The following is a 9,133-nucleotide window of genomic DNA, read 5'->3' on the forward strand; positions in this document are numbered from 1 at the left end:
TGCAGTAATACAGTGAAGGGTATGTGGGGTTAAGTCAGTGCCATAGCTTAGATGTGGTGGTTAGTACAAGTATACAGTCATTTAAAAAGGGATGAGTGTCTACATCTTTGAGGCACAGTACCGTGACTATGAAATATTGTGACTTTTTTGTGTTGTTATGATGATTAAATGATTTGACAACACTGATATAAAATACCCAGTGTTGAATTTTAGAAAAGGTAAATAAATGCTACCTTTTCTCCTGGCTGGTAATTCATCTACTGAATGGAAGCTGGCGGTCTTAATTGATCTGTTTTCATTTTAACTTTATTCTTTGCCATCAGTATTGTTAGGAAGAAGGAAATTGTTAAACCCAAAATATTCAGATGTACTAAACTCCTTACAGAACTCAAACTCAGCTGATTTGTTTGGATCTCAGCACAGTCACTGACCATTCCTTGTATAGACATTCAGCTTCTCCTGGGAGAGTTGCTGCTCTCCCAGGGGAAATCATGAGTGTACACGTGTTCAGGCTTTTCCTCTGAGAATAAAAATGGCTACTCCAAGAGAAGAATAACCTGGGAATAACAAGGGTTAAATCACTTGCAAGAGAGTTTCTTCTGGGAGAGTGAATGTCTGTACAGTCTGGGTTAACCAGTCAGGGCTGCCCTGTACACTGTTGCCAGGCAGACTAAGGGAGCCTGCAAAGCATACTGAAATGGGTACACAATGGCAGTTTGAGGCTGACTTCTTAGTTGCATTATTCTCAGTTTCCTAGATGTTGCCAAAATACATTTGGTCACCTTTGATTTTACATAGTAGGTTTTTTATCAGCCTAATTAAACCTTGTTTACTTTTGATATACTACGGTGTGTAAGATCCTTCCTTTTTTATCTGAGGAATCTCTAGGGCATCAGCAGCCATCTTTTTCAACAAGTGTTACACAAATCCAAATCACCACGTGAGTGAACACCTTCCCTTATAAAGAATGCAGCCCTGCCAGATGCAGTTTTCAGCTCCCATTGATGTCAGTAAGACTTGAAGGGACTCAGCACCATGCAGAAAGTGCACACTACATATTCTAAAGATGGACACGTAGTTATTTCCTTTCTCTTTACTAGGTTGTATTTTACCATGGAAATGCTACAGCCTATGTAACTGGCTAACAGATGATTTTTTGATTAGTCTGTAATAGTTTAAATTTTGGGGGCAGGGAGTAACCTTTGAAATTAATTTGATTTTAGAACACCTTTCCCACCCCCCACCCCCCGGAAAGCATTAGTGAATGTAAATCTGTTCTGTCAGATTGCTATAACTTGATAACCTGAGTTGATTACATGTATAAATTGATTTAACAGATATAATTACTCAGGAATTTAACTAACCCAAGTAAACAACTGCTGTAGAACTTGCAGCACTTGTTTTCTAGTACAAGGAAATCAGTTTAATACCTTTTAAAGGGATGAAACTACTGATTTCAATTGCAACTCTGTAAATTTGTGTTGCTCCATACTGAAAGTGTTTATGCTATAGAGGTACAGACATTATGAAACAAACAGAATACAGTCTATAGAAACTACATTTAATGAACATATTACCTTAAAAGTTAAACCTAAATCTGGTAGTTTGTCTGTCAAATACAGAAAGTGTCTTTACATACTTTAAGTTCATTAGAGAGAGAGAAGAATCTGCTAGAGGTAGAAAATTAAAAGTACCAAGAAGGGATTCTCTTGTATTACCTGCATTCTTAAAATAACAGCTTTAAAAGAAACATCGCAGAGAAATCTAGGTCCAGGATAAATTGAAATACAATCTGAGTGAATTTAATAAAGACAACCTTATGATCTTTGGGTCTGCTTCTTGCTCAGAAAATTGGAAAGGTAGCAAAGTTGTTAGTGGATACTTTGGTTTTTCTTTAACAGCAGTTGCTATTGTAATGCTAGAGAGCAGTAAAGGTTTGCAAAATATAGAATTGTGGAATGTTATGAATGTTATAAATGTGTATAGGTTGTGAGAGCACAATACATATTTATTAATGTAACTAATTACCTCTATTGCATTCTGAAAGTGCAGTTTTTCTTATGAAGGTATCATATTTCCTTGTATACTACATGCATCTTTCCCCCCAAAATCAGCCCTTCAAAATTGAAGTGCATTTCTTAAGCAAGGAAGCTGATTGTGCACCAAAACTGAAACATGTAATGGCTTCTACCCTCTATAATGGTGCCCTCTCCTAACCCCAGGACAGGTGGAGTGCATCCTTCAGGATTACATTTCTGAACCCATCATAGCCACTGCCAAATGGGCAGTAGTTTTTGGCTCAACGGCTGAAAGCTGCAGCCAGTTCAGCAGTGGATGTGACAGGGTTACTGCTGTAGTTTTAAAGCTGCAGCTAGAGATTGAGGGAGGCTGAGGAGTGGGTTCTGCCTGAAGCCAGCATTCAATCATGTTATGCTATGGTAGTTAAGATTTCTGGAAAATCATTCTGCCTTCCCTGCCCCCTTCCCCCTCTCCCTCCCCCTCAACAAAGGTCCATGTCGTGTTTGTGGGAAACTGCTATTTCAAATAGGTCTTTATTTTTCCCCCACTAAGAGATGCATGGATTGTAAACTTGAGAATTTAAAGTGGAATATTCCACTATGGTTTCTATTCTATTTAAAAGTTAGCATTCACCTCCCTATACTGGCTGTCCAAATCTGGGAGCAGGGAGAATCTTAGAGTTTTTAAAAAAGTTTCTCAGTAATCCTCACAGAAATTGCAATAATAGGTAAGGGAGAGGATGTGTTCAGTAATTGAAAGGAACTACCTAAATGTATTTGTTTTCACAGGTGATGCATTGCCACTGAAGTAAGAAGAGAACCCACAGCTGAAAACCATTCTTCCCCTTCATTTCTGAAAATTCAGAGCCAGCAGTTTCAACCATCCAAGCCATGCTGGGGAAGCGGGCTTTCTTTGGCAAATGGTTTAGCTTAAGGGGAAAGAAAAAAAATCCTGAAATATTTATTTTCAGGTGATGTTTCCTTTTGTTCTGGAAATTCTCGGCTGGGCAAAAAGCTACATTTAGATGTCGCACATAATGAGGAGGAGATGGCCTTCAGCATGTTTGCCCATTTGTTTCAGCACTTTTTTTTGTTTGCATAAGTATCCATGGCCAGTTAAATGAGAGAGATTTTAAGTTGGGAGAACACTGCATTGACGAAACAACTGAGAGGTGCAGTTAAACATCAGGACAGCTATGAAACGTACCCTTCAATGCACTGAAAAGTATCATTTGCTTGTAAAATGAATTATGTAGCTACTTCCAGACGAGCTGGTTACACAACAGTGAATGCTTCAGAAAAGAGCAGAAATCCTAGCTGTACCGTAAGAAGACAAATGTAAATGGAAGTGCAACTAAGATTTATTTTTTAATTTTTCTTTTGAGTGTGAAGAAGTGTATATTAGTATGAAAAGCAACAACAAATGACTGTGCAGGATAATGAAAAACAAAAAACAGCGGAATACCTGTATTCACCAATGTATTGTTTACAACATGGTACATTTTAACATGGCATATTCCAGCACCTCTTTAGAAGGCCATATGTAGTCTTACACCTTAACACTTTTCCACATTCTTTTAAAGAGTAATATTTAGTTGTGTGAAACTGAGTTAATAGTTATATCTTTACCTACAAATTTGTTATAAGAAGCAATATTTTGTAATATGATAATATCTAAAATTTATTTTTCTCTCTTAGTTTGAACTGCTCTTGTTTAATTACTGTAAGCAACCTTCTTTAAAAAACTCTTAAAGAAGTTTGTAGGACTTGCATACTTCCACTTCAGTTGTGAGATTTATGCTTTTCTTCTGTTAGTTTTTATTATTTCCATTAAGTGGCTACAGAAGTATTTGTACATCATGCCTACCCAACCTACTTGGCTGAAAAAATACTCTTCCTTTTAACCCTGGCTGTATATGGTTCTAAAGGAAGAGGGTTCAGCTTCAGGGCAACACATACCTAAAAAGAAGTCATCCTAAACTGCGTGACTAATAGCTGCAGGCAGCTAATCTTATAATACCATTGTCTTGAAAGATACAGCTATACAGGGTTGTAGGTAATTTTGTACCATGTTAAAGGCTCCATGTTCTGGTTGGCTGACATATGTTCCGGTTACGAAAGTTGAGTCTTGACTAGTGTTGTATTTCACTAAAATGACATGTAGTGTGTTTGAGAAACGCACCACCCCTTTCCTTCTTGGAAAACAATATTTTTGTTCAGTATTCATTTTATGAAAGACAAATTAATGTACTGATTTTCATTAAAGCAGTCAGGAGTTGCTGCTGCTGTATAATGGAATGCATATTCCACTAACTTTTATAACAGGAGATTTAATATCTCGCCATTTACTTTTTTAAATAGCTGTGAGGACAAGAAGACCTACCTTAGCAATCAACTATAACCTAAATGAACCTCTTCTCTTGAACCTTTGGGCTGTTCTGCAGCTCCTGTTCTCAAAAATAAAGATCTGTCATATGTTTTGAAAGAATTTGCCACTCTGCATTTGGCATTAGAGGTATTTTCTTGAGCTTGTTGCCTTATTTATGACAATACTTAAATATTTTCAGTTTCAAAGGAGCACTTCAGAGCAGCATTTTCCAAAGTGGTACTAATTTTGCTGCATGCACCAGCTGTCAGGGCAGCATCCTTCTCTGACAGAACATCAGCTCTGACACATCCAGCATTAGCTTGCCTAGGACTTGGAAACTCAAGTTTTTCCCCTACATTTATTCATTACATGGGTTTAAGCTGTCTTATGCTGGGTTCTGTGGCAATAACAATACTTTCAAAATTTATATTATGTAAACATTTAGCTTAGACCATACAGTTAAGTAGCAGGTATATGTGATGTGTTGTTGTTGACATTCCTAATTTACATCACATTATAAGCTGGTCAAGTGTGCGACATTTTTAGCCATAGCACAAAACAGATTAGAACAATACAATTTGTGAAGCCTGGTGGCTCGATGGATAGCAGCGATGGGATGATACACATTCAGTTTGTTTGCTTCTAAAAAAAGAAATGCAGACTAGACAATGTGTGTTGGGTATTAGCAAAACTTCTGAGTTAGGGGGAAAATAGTGTAATTTAAAAGATGGGAGCAGTGTTCCCCTTCCTTGCACAAAAATTATCTGCGAGTCTCGCCCTATGTTAGAGGTGTTTTAAATAGCTCCTCCTGTGTTGTGGTGCAGAGTTTTCAGATTTACCTACATACGATCTGTCAACTTTGCCTTGGAAACCTATGCATGTTTTTAAAAAAACAAAGTAATCCTGTTCTGGATATATTCTGTACTTGGCTAGTATATTAGGTTCCTGTCAGAACTGAATCTGTAGATGTTGCTTCTTTGTAGGAACATATTTTATGCACTCAGACAAAGCAGCAGCTGTTGTGCCGAGCATAGCAGTTAATATCAAAATGCTGTTTTTAATGAGGAAAGGCAGTGGATGTTCCAAAAAATATAAAAAATAGATTTGAATCTAATTCCCAGCAGTCATTTGACATCATGGTTTCATACAAACCACCAGCACCAGATGTAAAAATTTTATGTAGCCATGTTAAATTTCAAGCATAAAAATGTTCCTAGTGCTTTCTAATGTTGTAGTGGTTTTGTTGTTGCAGTTGGTTATCTAGGAAAAATAATATGGGGAAAATACGACATTCACATGCCAACACATCTGATAATCCCTGCTAGTTCGGTGCATTTCTGACAAAAGGTTGATTAGAACATGTCTGCTCTTTAGGAAATGTCACTGAGGTGCATCGATTCTTTGTCTGTGCAAGGGGGAAAAGGCCTGCATGGAAAATCTCTCTTCAGAGATTTTCAGCATTTGCTGTTCATGGTTGTGCTACTTCATTGTGGCTACATTACTCTGTTACTAGCCACACATTTTTGCAGCACTAAGATTTTGTGCACTCCATGTCAAGGAAACTTGCTTGTTTACTCTAATCAAAGCTGTTTGGTGAAATGAAATGGGTTCAGTGGTGAAGGGAAGTGTAAGGACTTGGAACTTCCCAATATAGAATATATAACGTAAATGCAGGAACACTGAGCACAGTCTGTCCTTTGGGAAATAAGACATTTTCATTGGTGGGAACAAAGAATGTATTTTATTTCTACAAACAACCAAAATGTAAACAGCGGTACCTTTTGAGCAGGAACGGCATTAGCATTTACTTGAATTTCTGTACTGCCCTCACAAGTTTCCAAAATCCATTAGAATTACTTACCTTTTTCACTTCTGCTTAGTATTTAGGTAAAATTATTTATTTTAGCCTAGATGATTTTTTTTCCTGAAACATTACCTTGGACATTTTTAAAAATCCAGCAGCCTAGATTTTGCAGTATACACCTCTAGAATAAGTTACCATGGTTATATGTAGTGTCCTTTGATACCCATATCAGAGATTGGGGGCCAACACCTATTTTACTTTATTCATTGTATAAAATCATTTTGTGTATTGGCATAATATCCTGTAAAAACCAAAAGTCTTCAAATCCAGAGAGGCCATTACTGAAATCCAATCAAGAAGTAGAAGCTTTCAATAGTTAACGTTACCTTTATTCCATTTCTTGCACTGAGTTTTAAGAGTGTCATTATAAATCAAGGCTACTTGCATTTGTATGCAGATTCTATTTTCATTGCAATACTTATGCAATTGCTTAAACCTGTATTAACTGGTATTGATTCCATAAGCATGAATGTGGTGTTGGATGTAGTGTGTTAGAGAATCAGATCAGAACAAGCAAAGCTTGTTGGAAAAAGAAGCAGTTGAAGATGGAAGCACCTTACTGATAGAGCATGTTGCGTATGCTGAATGCTACTGGAGCACAGAGACAGTAGTTCATTCTAAACTTTATTGCAAAGTGCTCTTTGGTATAGTGAAGCACATTGTCCTGTTTATTGCTATGTAAGGCTGTATGAAGTACAGCAATGGCTGTTTTTATCCTATAAATGTACTGTAATTTAAAGTTTTCCTACAAAATAAATTTATATTTAAATTGCTAAAACGTACTTAAACATTAGAATTTTTAGGAAGGGAAAGGTGGGTATGCCAATATATTTTTGGGGTTATTATATAGATTTGTTTTGCACTGCCCATTCACTCTGTTCATCCAGGAGTCCAGCTTTGACTGGCCATATCTGCAGTCTGGCAGTGATGGATCTTTATTGTAATTCATATCTTTTAAATATATTTGGTCCTGCTCCTCAGAATTTGACAGGAATGGTCTTCCCTCTGTTCTCCAGTATGGATGCTCAGATGCAATCTAATATGGTGAGTGTACTACTAGGCATGTGAGGAAGGACCTGTCTAAAGCCAGTATCTAAGACAATTAGCAAGCAGTGTATCACTTAAAAAAACAAACAAACAAAAAACCAAGAAAAATGTTGATTGTCCTGGTAAGTAGGGTGGCAGCAAATATAAAGCACAGCACCAAGCCTTTGACTTCTAAATAAAACTCATGGTTTTTCAGTCAGGTAGCTTTGCCTCCTTTGGTAATTCCAAGGCTTCTACAGCAAGTAATATACCCTAGAATGGCTTGGTTTTTCCGAGTCTTTGCATCCTTCTAGGGGACACACTGTTCCTCTAGCATGAATAGTGGAAAGGTGAGTGATATTAAAGATGCTCATTTAGCACCTCCAAGCGTACCTATGATTGCTACTTACCTATTTACATACAAATTTCATCTTGTGTGTTCCTTAGTAGAGAAGCACAACATGAAATGTATGAAATGCAGGAGGTTGCAAATCACTTTGCATGTATGAAACCATTAAAGGGTTAATCAAACTGATTTCTTTTTAGCTTATTTGAATAAATGAGAAATTTATCCAATGGAAAACTGATTTGACATCGACTAGCTTTGTGCAATATTGTAAGTAGAATCAAACACTAGCACACAGTGCTTGGCTTTAAGAAAGTCCTTTAACGGTTATATTTAAGCGGACATTTTAAAAGCACATTTTATTGTAAAACTACTCCTGCAAATTTACAATACTTAATAATGCTCCATGTTCTAAAGTATTATGGAACAAATGTAAAAATGTAAAAACTAAGCAAGCATTTCTAGCAATACATGAAAACTAAAACAATTGTTTTAACTGTTTGCCTTTGTTATTTTACTTTAGTGAAACTTTTCTGCAATGTAAGTTTATTGCTGTGTATTTCATGTTTTTTACTATGATGACTTCAAAGTTAAAACCTGTACACACAATACTGAAATCACCTTCCTTGTACATGCGATGTAACAACATACTCACAGTTTTGGTGCTTAAAAATGATTCCTTTTTTCTTCAATAAAGGATATTTATTTGAATGCTGCCTCTTGTTTTATGCCAGGTTGCTTCCCTTCCATTCCTTTGGTCCAACTGTAACATGATTTGGTTTCTCTGGTAAGGTGTTTTGTCTTTTGGCTGGCTGGGGGGGGTGCTATTTCAACAGCTCTTGGTAAAATAAACTTCGAAACCCACGTCAGTGTTAAATTGCAGGCTTTGTGTGTTTTCCTTTAAACAATATGATGGCAGTAGCAATGGTTTGAAAGGTGGATTTTATAAAAGCAGCAGGTTAATACATTTCTACTTGGATATAAGTTCCTCTCCTAATCAAAAGGCAAAAACACTGCATGAATAAGAGTAGAAAACTGAAACCAAAAAATTTGCCAGTAGAAGAGATGGCAGTTTGGCACCTCTCTGTAACCCTGCAAGGTTTGTCCTAAAAGCATCAGCTGCTCTAGAAAATTTTGCATTTTATCCCTTATCCACTCATGCAGTGAGGTGGTGGTAGTGGAAAAAGAACAAGCCTCCAAATAAACTTGCTTGATTTAAAAAATACCTGAGTTACAAATGAAATGAGAGCTTAAATATAAAAACAGGTCTTCATGATTTCTATACAGTTTACCTTGGTTTTTGGAATAAGTACAACATAATCTCATACAAACAACCCATAGACCAGTTCAGTCTCTCAGTTACGATGTGGGTATCCTAATAATGTAGTAGGCTGCGTAACTCCACTTTCTATTGTTGTTTGGCATTATTCTAAATTACATACAAACACGTTAACATTTAAAGGGGAAATTGCAAGGTCAAACAGATTAACCTGAGCAGTGTGGCCCTGAGA

General features: G+C 36.7%; 1 protein-coding gene across 1 annotated transcript in view; it reads left to right on the forward strand.

Annotated features, from left to right (window-relative positions):
- The window catches only part of JMY (junction mediating and regulatory protein, p53 cofactor), a 163,975-nt gene extending 155,638 nt beyond the window's left edge, over positions 1-8,337 (forward strand). The window contains exon 12 of the mRNA XM_019518250.1: positions 2,808-8,337. The gene's annotated coding sequence lies outside the window, so the exon portion shown is untranslated. The remainder of the gene's footprint in view (positions 1-2,807) is intronic.
- Positions 8,338-9,133: the final 796 nt, after the last annotated feature.

This window comes from Gavialis gangeticus, unplaced genomic scaffold (assembly GCF_001723915.1).
Source record: "Gavialis gangeticus isolate Ggan-Ray unplaced genomic scaffold, GavGan_comp1, whole genome shotgun sequence".
Classification (NCBI taxonomy): domain Eukaryota; kingdom Metazoa; phylum Chordata; order Crocodylia; family Gavialidae; genus Gavialis; species Gavialis gangeticus.